This window comes from Nylanderia fulva, unplaced genomic scaffold, assembly GCF_048542155.1.
Source record: "Nylanderia fulva isolate GAGA-0341 unplaced genomic scaffold, ASM4854215v1 Scaffold23, whole genome shotgun sequence".
In the NCBI taxonomy this organism is placed as follows: domain Eukaryota; kingdom Metazoa; phylum Arthropoda; class Insecta; order Hymenoptera; family Formicidae; genus Nylanderia; species Nylanderia fulva.
This window is the reverse complement of record NW_028190293.1, coordinates 3,229,827-3,248,679: the sequence shown is the minus strand read 5'-3', so window position 1 is coordinate 3,248,679 and position 18,853 is coordinate 3,229,827. Positions and strand designations below refer to the sequence as shown.

At 29.5% G+C, this 18,853-nt stretch overlaps 1 protein-coding gene across 3 annotated transcripts in view; it reads right to left on the bottom strand.

Moving 5' to 3' along the window:
* Positions 1-18,853, bottom strand: part of Lmpt (four and a half LIM domains protein limpet) — a 107,091-nt gene that overhangs the window by 83,448 nt on the left and 4,790 nt on the right. The gene's annotated exons all lie outside the window — the stretch shown is intronic.

Here is an 18,853-nt window from a genome sequence, read left to right as displayed (position 1 = left end):
GATCCAAGCAAGTAGACACAGACGTACATAGTTGTTCGTAACGCAAGACAGACGTTGCCCACATATTTCTCAAGATTCAAGGGCGCTCACATACGCTGCAAGGATTTTAAAGCATCATTCATATCGGCAAACCTTTCCAGATAATAACTGAGAGTTAATAAACACGTGCCAATATTCTCTTTGTTCAACAGCGACAAAATATAATGATTATGTGCGATACTTATACACAATTTTCTCTCTCGCATAGATAATTAAATTATTTTATTTTTCATATAAAACGTTCTCTAGAACTGTCATACTCAATCTCTAGAGACATATGATCATCAGAGTTTGAATAAATTTAAAAAAATTTTATATAGAGGATAACACATTAATTATATTAAAAGACGATGAATAAATTAAAAAAGCGTGTTTAGGATGGGCAAATATTTTTAAGTCATTTTCGTAAAATTTTAAATTAATTTTATGGCCAGATCTTTTAATTACACTGTTGAAATATTAAAAAGTTAAAAAATTTATGATCTTTCTGAAAAAAAAACATTTCAAACTTAATAAATTTACAATAAAAAAAAAGAATTTAATTAAAATTTTGAAATATTATGAATTGTATGTAATTTATAACAGATTAATTTTTTGTTGTATTTAAAATGACAATTAATATATTGCACAAATTAAGCATTGGAATTGCATTGCAAAATTTAATTTTCCTTAAAAGTCAAAAGTTGTTTTTTATATGTCATCGCTCAATGTGATGTTCACAATATTCATATTTATTTAACACTTGCATTTGACATACTTGCATTTATCTACATTTATCGCGTAACACCTACATGTAACATAGAAAAATATCAATAGGAAGGCTACCTTCTCTCTCTCTCTCTCTCTCAAATACGTTATATACAAAAAAAAACTATATTTTAATATGCGAAGAGTAGCTTGAAACACGACGGTATCGGCGGATGATCTTGCGCGTCGTGTTTACCTTGATTTACAAGTCAATCGTTCGGGAATATATTGACGAAACCGGGACAGATTGTTGATCGTTCTCGTTTTTTATTGTATCATCCTGTTATACGTGCTATCATCGTGTTATTTGTACGAGCAGTCTTGAATCATATCTGACAAATCGTGCCCGATCCGGATGCGCGATTTATTCTAGGCGCGTCATGCAATGAAGAAATGCTCTAATTAGATTTATTACGGGCGACCCGTTAAGTATTTAGCGGTGCATGTCACAATTGTTACGTCCCCGACTCTTGTAATGTAATGATGACTCATTTATGTCGAGTTCTCGTCCTATTCGGACATTAGTAGCTTTTGCTCACATAAACAAAAGCTTCATTTACTATCATATATTTAATAATATTAATATAATAATTTTAATAATATTAATAATTTTTAATAATATAATAATATTAATAATTTTAATACTATGACTAGAAAGAAGCAACAAAGAAAGAGAGAGAGAGAGTGTATGTGTATACACATTTAACTTGTTTAATATTTAATATTTGGCAGCAATTTTATATTTGGCAGATAGTTTTAATTTTACGAACTTTTTTACCATAATTTGGCATTTTAACAATATTCTCGATTATTATAGAGATTTTGAAAAAAATTTTGATGTTTAGCCAGGATATTTATCTAAATGTCAATTAAAATAAATTTTGTAATAAATATTACTGTTGATATAAGATAATCGCTAAAGCTTAGCAATATATTACGTTGAAATATTTCATTGTTTGCCAAAAGAAAAAATGATATTAAATTAATATCTTACAAGAAGCTCTCTTATAACTGCAACTCCGGTCGAGCAAAAATATAGTCTGAAACCACCGTTTAACCGGCAACTGCTTTTTATTAACAGTGCCGTTATGTCGCTTTTTAAGCGAAAAACTTGGCGGTTGTCCGAGAAACATAATGGATGTATCTATTAGGGACATAACGCAGTCTCGAAAATCATCAAAATGGAATATCTTGGCGCGTGTTCGAGAATTTAAATTTATCTTTATCCATTATTTATTGCTTTTAAAATAAAAAAAATTATTTATTATAATCCTTTTCTTATTTAAATTAATGAGCCATGCATCACATAAATTGATTAATGTGTGGTCACCAATATCTTATACTTTACTACTTTTTTAAATCAATTTATTTGAAAAGCATAGAGATTGATTGAATTAAAATCTTATATTTTATAAGATAATTTAAAATAAGGTAATTCATAAAAATTATATCAGATTTAGTTAATCTTTTATACGAATATCTATATCACAGGTGCGGCTTTAATCTTACGGCGACATCGCAAAGTACTGACGCGAATCTTTGTATAAAATGTGTAATGCCGACTATTATCCAAAGCCGGCATTACAGTGTTCTGCAGATTAAAACATATAACAATTCAATGGTTCCTTGACATTAATATTTATTTCTAAATGCAAAACATTGAGTTATATAAAAAGATTTATAGAAAAATTATTTTTTTACAAAGATAATTTTAAGCAGCAGAATGCGATTCAATCGTATTGCCATTCGTACAACTTAAATTTTAATTCAAAATTTAATATGAAATCTCGAACAGTATCTGTTTATCGAAAAAAAATAATATATTTTTCTATTCTTTTATTTTGATAATCTTTTATTTCAAGTGTCTTAGGAATGGCAAATAATTATAGTTATACCGCATGTTACCTATAACCTTTTATAAAAGTTGTCATGTCGTAATAATAGTATTATATTCTCGAATACTCAAACTTGGAAACTAGATCATAATTCCTCTGTAATATCGAAATCCGATGACGACCTCAATCGTGCATAATGTTCGATGTTTGAGCCACAGTCACATATGTATACGCGATACTCAATGGAAATTGATCGGCCCATAATAAGAAGTTATTAAACTGATAAGAGAAGTAGAACATTTCTCAACATAATTAATATAAGACAAAATTCAATAATTAGCATTAGAATACATAAAATCAGAATTGATATTAGTATTTAAAAATTTCTTGTGCCCTTTAATTTTCTGTATTTATATACTGTTCAGAATTGCATCAAACTTGCAATTGCAATAAATAAAGGAATTAATTGAATTTTATAAAATTTTCAAAGTTTCCTCTTGTGCTTTATTCCCCATTCTAAAATCAATCAAGTTATATATCCTTTAGTTCCACGAGGGAATACACAAGTGTACCGGAAGTGTCTGATTATCATAATCTTGCGACTTATGACAGCTACAAACCCGAGAAAGGACGAACTCTCCGGTGGCCGACAGCCATCATCAGTGCAAAGATAAACATTGACATTGAGTCGAGACATAATGATGTCACTCTCACGGAAGTGACATCACTTCGTCGGCTCCTTGGTCCGACCCACAAATAATTTACAGCTCCGTACGTTTAGACTGACTTTTATTTAAATCGCATGTATTTGATGCGACTTTAATGCATACACTAGATTTCGAATAAAAATACGTAATAGGAATATATATGCAGTTTTTCTTAATTTATTATAATTATTTTTTATTTATGTAATCAATTTTTTTATATAAAAACGATACTATTATTTAGTGTTATTTTACAAATTGAAACAATTAAAAATAATTCTTTTTTTAAAGCAAATTTTCAGTGTTCTAGATGCATGTATAAAAATACGTGCGTCTTCATAAATTACAGTTAAACTTATCTCCCTGAAGACATATAAGTTTCAAAAATTAAAAACAATTAGCGATTTGAAAGGCACGAAATTTCATTGCGCGATAAAATACGCAAAAGCACATGTGATGTCACCCACGATAAATGAGCCTACATTCGGCGTTATAAATTTGCATGGCGTCATTTTACGGGCCCATCCTTGAACCTACGCGACGAAGATTACAGCTTTCAAAGATCAAAATCTTCTTTTCTCTGCAATGCGATTGCGATTTTTCGATGCGGCTTTTCAAGCTACTGACTTTCGAGGACAGATTCTATCCTAAATGGCAAATCGCCAAGCGCACAACAGCTTCCAATTTTCTTATATTCTCGATTATGTTTTCCTTTCTCCCTCTCTTGGCCTGTCGACATATTTCACTGTCTCTCGAGGTTCATTCTTAACAATGCAGCTGTATAACGCTCTCATTGCTAATGTAACAAGCTTATTACCTTATTCAACTTGGATTCTTATAAATCAACGAGATACAAATTTATTATTATGCCGGCACTTACATTAAATTAAATAACATATTCACAATCGCGCCTACATTGGCACCAGCCGGTTTGTTTGTCACATTGTCCTGATTTTTATTTTTAATTGAGAGTTTAATTTTTCTTTGGTTTACCTGTGAATTATAAATCGTTTTACGACAATATATAGGTTCGCGCTATTTATGATTCATTAAAAATCGTTCGTCAGATATAAAATAAAATAAACACAGAAAGCAAATTGTAACAGCAAAGAAAGAAAAATGAATAATGCAATTTCACGGATGTTTTGTTTCGATTTCGCGTAAATAGATTCGATTTAGCGATGCTTTGATGTTGGAGAAATCCTCGATTCGTCGTGCAATTTCTATCGATTCCCTCTTCCCTTCTCTCTGACTGAAAGATGTTCTATATATTTACTATAATTAGTCAAATTAAAATCCAATGAGACATACCTATCGTTACACCAAGATAAACATTGTTATGATTAATATAATTTTATTTATATCGCAAAATTAATAATAAAAAATTGTTATTTGTTCAATTTTAATTTTATTAATGCAATCTTACTTTTATATATATTAATTTTTTTATAATTTAATTTTTTACTTTAAAATATTGTGTCACATTAGTATCTTTGCTTGCAATTGAAAAAAAATAATATTCTATTATTGAACTATTATTAAATTAATCTTATTGTTTTCAGGATAATATAATTTTAAAAAATTGACAAAAAATTGGCTTGAAAATTGGCAAATGGAATAAATATCAACTTCAATAACATGAATAAACGAAACTCACGAGGACCTCTGATCCTCCGACACTGGCATTCTCGAACGATTGTGTCATGCGTACTGATAGACTCTCGCATTTCGGTCCACCCTGTATGCACAGACTGTCAGATCGTAGTCGCGCGCTACTCGTTACGTGTCAGAATGCGTCCGAAACGATCGTGTTAAATTCGCGGCACGTGATATACGCGATCCAATGAAGGCCAAACAATCGCGCAAAGAGATTATTACGCGTGTTAGCGCGATATCGTTGTTCCGTTGCAGGTCATGTCATCTGATATTTATAGATATCGCGAAAATGCGAAAATGTAATGCACTTTTCAGTTATGCACTTATAACTGCAGTATAATTGGCGGATGATGATCTCTTTCGAAGATTATAATAATCTGTTTCGAAGTTTAAAAATTATTTTTTTTTTTATTTCTAACAGCAAGATGATTGAATAAATATAAAAGAAATATGTTTTCTTTTATTTGACGTATATATGCTTTAATGTTTCAAATATAATCATTTATATCATCGATATAATTTAAAAATTTTACGATTATATCTGAATAAAACTATTTTTTCTAGATTATTCGAAACGAATAATAGGTTTTAATTTTCTAGAAGGCTTTGAAAATTATTATTTGAATTGACGAAGATGTGTATCGGTCCGCGAATACGCATAAATATTACGTTCAATCGACCAATGTTCACGATCGGAATGTCGTGCCACTTGGTCGCTATATTTAGATCCGCGAGTTTTAATTAAGTACACGACAACTTATGTATACGAGGTGGGCGACACAAACGGGGAGGAGGTCTAAAGACGATCGATATTCTCGATAGCTGTGATTCTGATGATTTGTGCGGGTATCAGATTAGGATATACTAAAAATTGAACATTCGATTCCTATATGCAATGTAAAACTCGAATTATTAAATATAAACGAGCCCACGTAGGATTCGTTTAACCAGAAAATTGATTAATGTTAATATATGAAAATAAACTCGATATTATAAAATTCAATACGAATGCTCACAAACTTTTTATATATTTTGTGTATATACAAATATATATTTCACTGAAAATTTATTTACGTTTTTTTTACGTAAAAATTAAATTAATTAAATATATCCGTTTTTACACATCATTTACATTACGTTATTTTAATTAACACAGCATAAATTAAAATTTTATAGAGTTATTTTCAAATATATATGTATACTTGTATGTATAGAGTTATTGAGTTAATCAGTACTTTGCGATTATCCCGACATATTAAACAGATTACATAAAATTACGCGCAGTATAAAGTTAGAAGGACAACCTTGTTTAATAGAATTTAACGTCATGCTTAAAATCGTTTGGCATTGATACTATTATAATGGTATGCGATTCCACAAACTTCGAGACTACGCGGTTTCCCGTAATAAGCATATGCAGTGCAGATATAATTGCTGGAAATCCTAATACTATCTGCTCCATCACTATTTACCGACTTACTTTTATATAATCTGTCTTTAAAACTTGGTCCCGAATCAACATAATTAATACTCTTCCGAGATATGAAATTACTTGTAAACACAACTTTTAAATCTAAAAATAAATTTAATATTATATTAAATAAAATTCAGCATATCGTAAATAGATTTGAATTAAAAATTTTCGTAAAACTTCTTTCTTTTTTGTTATATGTATATTGAAAATATATTTTATTTTTATATCTATAATTATTGAATATTTTGTTCCGTCTCTTCTCTCTCTCTCTCTCTCTCTCTCTCTCTCTCTCTCTCTCTCTCTTTCTGTCTCTTTACATATGGTTTATTCTCTCGTAATAATAATATTCGAGAAGCATATATCTTCTGACGTAATAATAAAAAATAATATAGAAATCACGTAGCGTGTAAAAATAAAGTATAATATTAAGCACGCAGATTTCAGCGTATTAATTAGCGGAGCCTCACGAATTGCGACGGAAACAACGCGCGAGAGGATTAACTTTTAAGCTACGACACTCGACGAGATATATATATTCAAGGGCGATGAAAGCTGGGCTCGAGAGAGGATAGACAGAGTCATATAATTCGTAAATTATGCAATAACGGCTAACGTGCTTGCCCACAGGGCAATTGACCTTTATTATGTTAAACGACATGACCCTAACACAACCTAAAATAACGCGGTCATGCTTGTCATAAAATAATTTAATAACTCGTTCCTTTACGATTTGCGAAATCAAATAGCGCAGCACAGTGTTCCAATACACCATGTTATTGGTTTATTTCATGTTATCATCACGATCGGAGATTAAGTTAATTTGACTGTCGTCAATTGATGGGTACTCACTTAATTTGCGCACACATTCTTTTAAAACAATGTGTGTAAAATCATATCTCTCAAATTTAAAATTGCAACGACTATTATTGAGTCGATTGAAAAACTTTCCTTTTTTCAATAATATTTATATATATTAAGAAGTAATATGTAAAAACGAAATAACCCTTTAAATAATTAAAAATGCATATAATAATTTTTTCTTTTTAAAAATATTTTATCAATTTTCAAAAACAAAAAGCAGATGCGCTGTTTCTTTATCACGTATAACGTATACTTATAAAATAACAAAAGTATGATTTACTTACTATATATGTATGCACAATTATTCTCTTTGGTTGTCTCTTTGTAAATAATGTAGACCTACCTGTAACATAAAAAGAGAAAAAAATTAATTTAATGTAGATGCAATTTATTTGAAATATCTGAATTAACGTCCATTAATATTAATGTATAATAGACAATATTAAGTCATAAATTATAGTTATATATTAAATGCAAAGAGCGTCCCTGAACCAAGAAATACAAACAGTTAAAAATTCACAACTATTGACAAAAATATTTATAATTTTAATTAAAAGTATCTAACAATGGATATATTTATAGTTTAACTATAAAGTATCTAATTATATAATCTAAAAATGATTCCATCCATTTTTTATAACATAAAACAGATCTGAGAATACTATACTATCTGCTTTGAAATCAAATTACTGCTTTGTGTTACATGAGAAAAAGAGTTCTCAAAATATCCATGATGAATTCGCGAGAATTTCACGCTGCTTGATCAAGCCGAATTAAAGTGTGGCGCATTCTCCCATGTCTCAAAACGACACACAGAAAGATAGGTAATCAGTCGTTAACATAGCGGTAGTTTCCGGCAAACAGCGCAGCTGTAATTAAACACGATATGCGAATAATGCATAAAGCGCGCGAAATTAACTTAAACGCGATACGGTGTCGCGTTTTTTTGATTGCTAAGAAGAAAAGCTAGCAATGTGAGCTGTCTATGTATCGTCGTAACAGGCAATCAAATCTGAAATTTTATTGTATATTCCATACGGATAAAGCTTTTAAAATCATTTTTATCTGCATTTTTTATTCTTAAAAAAAAAAGAAAAAATTTTTAATAAGAACTAAATATTATCATTGGAAAATGAAGAATTAAAATTAAGATCAAGAAAGAGATATGTAATTTTCATTCTAGAAAAAAATGTTCTTATTTTACAAAGAAAGGGATATTTGGTTCACGAATAGAAAATATGTTTATGTTTATAATGATGCGATTTACATGGAAATTTTTTCGGAAGAAACTCAAGTATATTTTACCGTGTAATTTGTTCGTTAAGAAGTACAATAGCTGATAAATTCACGAACCGTCAATCTCTATTACGCCGCGAGTGTGAAACATGTTGTTTGAAGCGTCACGTGAATAGCAACAGATAGGAAGACAAATTCCTTTCTTGCCTCACTGTTCAGTTAAAACAATGTGCGCGTAGGTTAAACTTATCAAGCTGTCTTGGCAATGCCGAGAAAGAGAATCTTCCTTCATGGCGATTGTCTGTGGGATGCGTGCTCCAAGATTTTCAATTTTAAAATCTGTCACTATCGCGAATCAGATGTTATGCTCTTCGTTTGCACACTTTAATTTTTCATCTAATATTATTTTAAGATGTAATTTAAAATTAAAATTACATCTATTCATTTATTTAATATCTTTAGAACTTTATTTTTACTCCTTAAAATGAATTCTTAACTCGCAGTTATAAACTTTTTATTCTTAATTCTTAGCTCTGGATTTTCAATCTATCTCTTTAAAAATAAGATATATATGTATATATAAATCGCTGCTTGATAAATGTTGTATGCATGGCATAATTAATAATTAAGAAATAGTATTTCTATCACACATACATATAATCTCGTCTATTGAACGCCACATTTATTGAACAGCGCGATCTTCAAGGATACTTTCGGTTATTTCTAATTTCCACCCCTGGCTTTAGAAACCTGATCTTCTTCGGGACAGTTTCTGCACGAAACCATGTCTGCTTTCAGGGTCACAAATAAAATGAAGAAGGGTGGGAGGGAAAGATTAACGAAGGGTGCAGCCTAGATAAAAGCCGAAGGGTGCGGTTGATTATACCTATGTCCAGGCTAATACGGCGAAGTATAGGCTTACCTTTTTATAGTTGGCACTTCATTCCGAAAGTTCAAACGTGTTTAATCTAATAGCTAACGGAATGCGCGAGCAAATTTAGAATCCTTATCAGATTACCACTTTTTTTACTTTTAGTTTAAGAGGTATTTTATGAAAATCATATATTTTTATCATAAATTCTTTATGAATTAGTTAGACTTTTTTGTTGACAAAAATTTAGGTGGATTATTATTAGCTGCAGCGTGCTAATATTTTAATAATCGATTAGTTTTCATACGTAGTAAATATGAAATGTAATACTATGCAATATCCAAAAATATATTTGCTTTTATTTTTCTTTTCAATTCAAATCAAATGCTTAAATTGCTCACACGCTCCGCAAGATAGGATCAATTTGACACGTCTGAAATGTGACGTCGTAAAGAGAAGCTCGCTTGTGATAATCTCATGAAGATACGCGACGTTTTCAAAGCCACTTAGCTTACCGTTACGCGTCTGAGAAAAGGTTCACGGTTGTTTGCTTCATTCGGATATTCGTTACAAGTGTCGTTACAATTTCGAAATGTAGTCTTCCGTGCAGAGAGATCCACATTATTATTTCACCGAGGAATCCCGCTCTTTTCTTGCATATAATAACTCGCGGTAAGCTAATACTGATTCTTGCACAATTTTGATCGCACCAAATCTAATATGTAATACATTTATCAAATAAAGAACGATTTGATATTTATTAATATTTGATTCATAATTATTAAATTTTTTAATCTTATTTAAATATCTACAAAATATACACACCAAAATAAATAGTATATTTATATAAGAAATTCATATTCTTAATGATATCTTTTTTTATTCATAACTGCTTGTATTATTTCATGTAAAATACGAAATCCAATTTAAATCTGCGAAAGTTAAAACGTACTTTTTATATCCAACTGTAAGATTTGCCCCATTTAAATCCAGCGTCAATATTTAGATTACTCCATATCGATTTTGCCGTTTTCTATATATTACCGCTATCCATAGTTACGATTGACTGCGTTTAACAGTCGAAACGATAATATTGTTTTTCGTATAAAATATTTTGATGAAATTATAACTTCTAGCAATCGTGCATTGAGATAGCACTATTGACGTAATTATTTTTGATATTGGTTTACACATAACGATTAAAAATATGTTGATATGTAAAGATATTGTTTTATTAATTAATAAGTAGAGTCGTTAATGACATTATTATCTTAATACTTATCAATGTGTACTATAGATTTGAAGCTTGTAACTGATTAAAAATATATATTTTAACATATAATTTATTCGATCGAAATCAATTGCGCAAGTTGATAAAGATAACAAACGGCGTATTCTTAGATATTTATTTTTAACGATGTATTTTTAGATATTTATTATACACAATCTGCAGTATTCCGTCTTTATTTATCTTTTAATTTTATTTAATTATTTTTAAATTAATTAAATTTAACTGGTGGTCTATTCATTTGTGTTAAAAAAAAATAATAAAATTGAAATTATGTGTGTGAACTCGGCCACACATATGTCATTTTTCTATACCGTAGCTTCCACTACCGTGAATTTCACGTTATTCGATTGCAAAATAAAGAGCGTATTGTGTGTGATTAACATTGGGAGTGTTACACATTTAAAGTGCTTCTGAAGTATCTTATTCTAGTGATTAGTGTGCGCAAGATCGTAATTAATCGAGTTTGTGAATGAGTGTTGTGTGAATGCCATGAAGGAGTAGCAAAGGATAAACAAGAGAAAAGTCGAAGATTCAAGAACATATATCGCGATGTCGATGCAACAGGATAAGCAATTTAAATGTTTCTTTATTCATTATTCGTTATTAAAATTAATTATTCGCTTACTTTTATACTCACAAGTATTTTAATATTAAAATAAAAGAAATGAATAATTGTTTTAACATACTTCACTTTTGTATTTTTCAGGAATAAAAATAATATTAAATCAAAAGATTCCCATTTTTAATATTAATAATGGGAACAATAAATTCAAAGTTTATATTCAAAGCAACAAATTAACATTTATAGCATACATTCTAACTTGATTTCTCATAGTAAAAGTATATAATTAAGTAGCAAACCTCGACGGAAAAAAATTAAATTTATACACGGAGTATGATTCATATCATTTGCGCGCTTTGCTCTGTTTACACTTTTTATGCAAATTACGAGTTATGTTTTTGCTGCCTGTCATTGTGTGATTATATCTCAATATTAATCAACAAGGTTTATGTAGGACTATTTTTAAATTACTAGATTAACGTGATAAATTTATTTCTGTAAACGATATAGGAAAGGATTGTTTGAATCTTATTTATTATATATTTCACTTAATTAACAAAATATAATATATACTAAAAACACTGTATTTTAATATACTATAGTTTTAAAGATATCATGAAAATTAATGAGAGAGAAAGTTATAAACTGATGCGTTATTGATTTTAGTAAAGTGGTTTCAAAATTGGAATTACATCATCAAAATAAACAAGTTCAGATATTTTCGTACTTTAGGAAACATCTCTTCAAATATGAATATATTATATGTACAAATAAATCTTTGTAAATGTATAAGTTAAAATATAAGTTTGGCTACTTATTAAGTGCAACCTCTATAATTATTTTATATAATTTAATATAACTTTATTAAATATATATTTTAAAATATAAAGAGTTCTCCAATTTCATACAATAGATCAATAGATCCTTCTTTACTATATTTATCTCATAAAATTCGTCAAATCAAGATTGAACCACAAAATTACCTTAATTACGGTATATCATCTTTGCATTAGGCTTCCCTCGGGAATTTCTCATATAAGTCCCAAAGATTACTGCCGACAGTCACGCGATCTCGATCGCGTTTCGCGCGATAACAGCTCTACCGTCTTGCAAAATAATTTCGCGCATCAAGAGCACGAAATATTTGAAAAAGTCAATATTTGATATGGTGCAAAAGTGAGAAGCAATTTGAACAAAAAGCGACTTGGACCTAAAAAATTCGGAATTCTATACAAAATCAGGCGTGGTCTTCGACAAAAATAAACCTCGTTAGGTGGGACTGTCACTCCCCGTTTCCTGTTTATAGCGTTACGTATCGCGAACTCGCTTTAGGCGCCGATCGTGATCTATCTCGAATGAGAGAAAATCATGTCACAGTGAAATGACGCAGTGCGCAAGAATCGCAGTGTGCAAACGTTTTGTGGATAAACATAGTAATTTATTATCGCAATGCTAGTGTAAAATTTGCCTATAGTAATATAATATACGTATAGATAGTATAATCATCCAATAAAAAATATTTTATACCGTTTAAGATGTATGATTACCTTCGACATTCATGTGACAAATGATGCGTAACAATAAATGGCATAAAAAATAAAACCGCACTGCCGCGAAACCGCAAACTCGCGCGTGCTGTTGATAAGTGATGTCTAACCGCTATTTATATAAAAACTGGATTTCTGAGCAGATTTGATGTTCTGCATAATAAAGTAATTACCGATTCTCATATTTCCCTTAATATAAAAGAAAGTATAAAGAATAATTCTTCAATTTATTCACATTTTTTTACATAAGAAATTCCGGGCTCTTGTAATATAATGTGTTTAAAAAAGCACTTATAATCTCATCCTTAACATAAAATGAAATTAAGTATTTTATATGGCGCTCGAACTTAAAGGATGTAATAACGCACAGCGTGGGATACTAATTATCCCACTTTCTCCCTCTTACGATTATGTGCAATATTATAAGGTCATATCACCGCCCAAATTCGTCTCGCGATTCGCGATGTGTCATCATTCACGACCGAATGCACTCGATTTCTTTTCCAACTGTTGTACAGATTAGTACACATTAGAAAATGATGCGATAATATTGAAGCATTTATTGTATTTAACATCTATGTGTAAATAATATATATTTAAAAAATATATTAAATATTATGAAAAAATGTATATTCCTTCTTTTTATAAAACTAAATAGAATATAGATAAAAGAAATCAATTTGAATAGTTAACATCAAAATGCGAAAAATGCAAATAAATATAAATCTGTAACTTTTTTTAAATATATAAATTATATTAAAATTTATGTTATATTTATTTTCAAGATGTTAAGGATAATCTTTTTATTTTATATACATATATACATAATCTTGAATTATTCCTTTGTATAAAGTGTGACGATTTGTAAAAATATATTAAAAATGGGTTTTATTGCTAAAATAAAAGAAGAAGTGATTATTACATCGGTCTTTCTTCATGAACGAAATATGAGAAAAATATTGCGTCGCGTGTATGTATTGCGAAATATAGATGTCACTTTACAATAAGCTGAAGTAAACGACATCAATTGTTCCATTTGCGATATTTCGCATTTCACCATAAATCGTATAAACTTTCGACGAAATGACGCAATTATGATGCTTGCAAAAAGATTAAGAAAAAATCCAAGTCGAAAAAAACATTTTCAATAATTATAAAGACTCAACATAAAAAGCTTATAAAAATCAACAACTTAATTTATTTTATTTAACATCTCCTGCGTTTACGCGTATTTCAAAGTTCGTAATAAATAATAATGTATTTGTCAACATTAATTGCTTTTAGCATAGTCTTTTAAGTTTAAGTATTTAAAATCTACAATTTCTAATATTTTATTTATTTATTGAATAAAAATGTGAATTTGATGCTCTTTCTATGTGTGAGAAACTTATACCTTTAAGATATAATGAAAAGACAATATATCTACGTTTTGCATTTTCGTGCCTGTTACACGATTCAAACTTTACAATCATATATTGTATCGATTAATATAATCCTGAATCCACGTCATTCGTCAACTGTCATTCTATCGTTCGAAAGCAAGGACAGATTTTACGATTCGGATGATCGACGATTGCGACGCGCTCATTTTTCGACATTCGCGTCGCTGCTCGTGAAAGTCCAACATGGTAATACAAAAGTGAAAAAATTGCCAACGCTTTTAAAAAAGGGCTCATACACAAATGAGTTCTCTGTTGCTTTCACTCAGGTTCGAAATAAAGACGAACGATCTTTCACGCAGATCGAATTAGTTAATCGCGTTTTAATAACGCATAGTTATTCAAAAAATACAAAATAATTATTCTATTAATTAATTTTACAAGTTAAGAGTATTTTTATTTTTTTTTAATATCAACGTTGTGAAGAGAGAAAATTCGATAATTTATTATAATTAAATGGCTCTCCTTAAGTACGTGTAGAAAATGAGAGTTAGAAATGGAAAATAATGCACACGATTATACTTTCAAAACTATTAATTACACATCAAAATATAGAATTTAATGACGTGAATATTGTGCCAATAGAGTGCTTAATGATGTGCCAGTATTATGAAGTATTGAATAAGTATTAAATATATATTGTTGTTTTCTAACATACTGAGAGAGAAAATAATCATACAAAAATACATTCATATATAATTATGGTAAAAAGCGTAAGAAAACTGATGAGGAAAGAGATTGTGTGCTATACGAAGTTAATTAGAACTAATTTAACCTCATGAAAATTCCGAGAGAGGATTGGAGGACGATTACGAAACAGGACGAATCCGTTGAAACTACTATATTTGTTGCCAATTAATTACGATCGATAACCTTGACGTCGCAAGAAATATCTTATGGAAATATTAAAATAGTGATACATAGCGCAAAATGTTAACAAAATATAAGTTATAAAAATTTATAGAAAAGAATGTTTGGAATTATACATATAGAAACTAGACAAAAATAAAAAGCTAATTTTTGGAATTAGTTTTTTTAATACTTTTCTTTCATATACGTAGAAAGAAAAATAATATTTGATACGTAGAATCAATATATGAGAGTGTAAAATATAAGGAATCACGACACAGTTTTTACCGAATTATTCGCATCGCAGATAGCGCAGAAACATGTCGATCGAATGCAACGAGGCGTCGAAAAATCGCGTGAGGAATGCTAATGAACTGTACGAATCGACGTGCTCTCTCGAAGGAAAAAAGTCCCTTTCCAATTAGCACAATCCCATAACGGAGAAACTGGATACCCCCTTATAGGGGTAAGAGTAGGCATATACGATCGACATATGGAACTGGGCTGTCCCGACGATGTCGCTCATGCGGCCGTCGCCATCTCTCTAAAGAAGGCCAAAAAATGCCGAGGACAATAAACCTGTCTTGTTTAGCTTTGCTCGTATATCAGGGATAAACTTCGAAGAACGAAACGCAAGTTTTCCGAAATTGTAATGCGTATACAATAAAAAAAATGATCTATGAACACGTTATTTCTTATTGTATACATGCATTAAAACTTTATTATCTTTATCGAAGAATGTCATTTTAATTGCTCAAAGTATTCTTGAAATTTGTTCTGCATGTGATAAATATATGTATATATGATGACACTATTTCCACAAAACACAATAGAAACAAAATTGTATATTAATTAATATATATTAAAATCGGTCACAATAATTTCATGTGAGAAAAACTGTTGAAAGCTCCAAGAAGACAATTACAATCCAAAAAAATTGTTGTTTCAAGAAAATTAACATAATCTCTCACCGTGAGAATACATCCTGTGTTGCCATCCGGTGAGATTGAGCACGTTCAATATTAGTAAATTCAAGTACAATATTAAAACTGATTTATGTAATATATCTTTCTGTCTAACACACATTTTTAAACAGTCGCGATGACCGCAAAGTGTGAAAAAATTGTTATTTTACGGCGTCATATTTTATTATACAATAAATCACATGAGCGTATATACGATTTGATTCGATTAAAATTAATATGCTCCGCTACTCGATGTGCATCCGATGCAGTATCTATTTTTTTATTATAGCGCTCGTTGCACATTTTATGCGCTGATTAATGTCATCGTTAAAACTGTGTATCTGCTAGTAGAGAGATTTATTGTAAATTTTATCGTGTATTATAAATGCGTATTCAATGCCTCGCAAATATAGACTGATACATGAGAAAATGTAATACTTGATATAGAGAGCTTGTGTGATTACATTATTAACATTGGCATATTTCAAAGTTGCAAACACATAATTCATGTGCTTTATATTACACAAATTCAACAGCAATTTATTCGTGCGTATATATACGTGTGCATACATGTACGTACCTCTATCGAATCAAAAAGCAAAATTTTCTATAATTTACTATATAATTTTGATATTGTAAATTTATTTTTATATTGATAATTTTATTGTAATTTTTACGCTCCTCTTGTTAATTTTTTTAGATATTGAATGATTAAAAAAAATTTTTTACGCATTTGCCTCTCATATATAGTAATAAAAGTATTTTATGTAAAGTGTCTTCTTGGAGCTTTCATTAGTGTTAAGCATTCTTAAAATATTTATTTTTGAAGAAAAATATTTTAAGACAAAGTTTTGTAATATTAAAAAGAATATTTATAATAAAATCATATAAATTATATTTGAAATAAGAAAGAAATAAGAGATAAAAATAAGAAAGAAAATGATCTTTTTCAAAGTGTTTTGAAAGATATTTTAAAGGACATACATATCAAATTGCATTGTTGACTATTGTGCGATTATCATTCTGTATTCAACAGAAAGATGGATTACGTCCAAGATTGAGAAAAAGTCAACGACGTGGCAATTCTGAATGAACCTTTATTCCTATCTTACCATAGATATCGCGTTATATTCATGCGCGGTCTCGACGCGCGTTAAGACACTTAATTACACATTATGTTCGACCCACACGCACGCATTCACGAGCAATTTACCGAATGGTAATGCTCTTCATCGCTGACCACCTTGAGGGAGAGACCGAAGGAAAGTGGGTGAACTCGACTCGATTTTGTGGCGAGAAACCGGCGCGCGCTATTCGTTCCACCTGTCTCAATTTTTCCTTTCCTGCCTGCGACTGGATATCTCGCATTGGATCGAAATTAATAGAAATTCATGTTGAACTCGAACTCGTCCCATGTAAAGCTAAAGTTATATCTAAAGTTAAGCTAAAGGTATTTTTACAAACAATAAATATATAATATTTTCAATAATCATATTAAAGTATAACGTGATCAAAAATAGTTGTATTATTTATCTTTAATTCTTTTATTAAAATTTATTTTTTTTTAATATTCAATTTTAAAAATTTATAAATATATCTTATTTATAGAAAATATAATAAAGTTTAACTGCCGCGTGCACAAACAAACAGATAACAATTATCTCTTAAATTACAAAATATAAAAATATACATATTAATCATCAAAAGATATATAATTGAATTTGTCAAAAATAATTATGCAGTTTGTAAAAATACATAAGTGAAATGCAACTTACTGATCATAAATATAATTATTTTTCCATGTTCATGACTAAAGATTATTCTTCAACATCGATTCAAGAAAAGTTATAAATCCGGTTTTTTAATCACGACGCACAAATAAATGCACATGTAATAGAGATAAAAATACTCGACAGTAACGATATGATAATGATATTTTAGCAAACACAAACGATTCAAAACCTCGTAAAGACATCGTCTCCGATGAAAATGAGGTTTCGTTTGCCGTACTATACGAAGTTATACATGGCACGCGAGGTCGCGGATATAATCTAAGCGCGATCGATATTCCGGTGGAAAAGAGCGTCGTGCCATTTTGCTGAATGAGTTAACCGAAATTAGAAATTCTTGCATAATATGCTGTTCACGTAAGTCTAACATAAATATAAACAGGATATAATTACGTGAACAAAACTTTCTATAATTTATGAATATTTGTACGTGAAATAAATAAATAAGTAGTAATAAAAAGTATGAAAAAATGAACGAATGCATGCGAATATAAGAAGTAGCACATTGTTAAAATATGATATTGATAAATTATTCGTTAAATAATATATCCAGTTTCGAATAAAAAAGATAAGAAGCAGACTATTTAATTCAGCTATTAAAAAATATATATTATATATAATACGTAGTGTTTATATAAAATTACCAAATATATTTAAATGTTATTAAAGAAAGAAGCTTATTTGCAATAATACAATTTTCTGCTATCAAATAGAGAAAATTGCTCCAAGCAATATTTCTATTAAATATATTATTTTTTGTATCCGTCTCGATGACATAAAATCTTTGAATATTATTCGCTTTGTAGGATATATAAAAATAGAAAAATTTGCAATTACGTTGCAATAACACGTAGTTATTAGAAAGATATCAATAACTTAGCTACACGAAAAAATGCATCTGAAAAGGACTTCTGCGATGGACCACTACCTCGATATTTATAATCGGCATTGACAATCATATTAATATTTGTACCTGGATAACTTGAA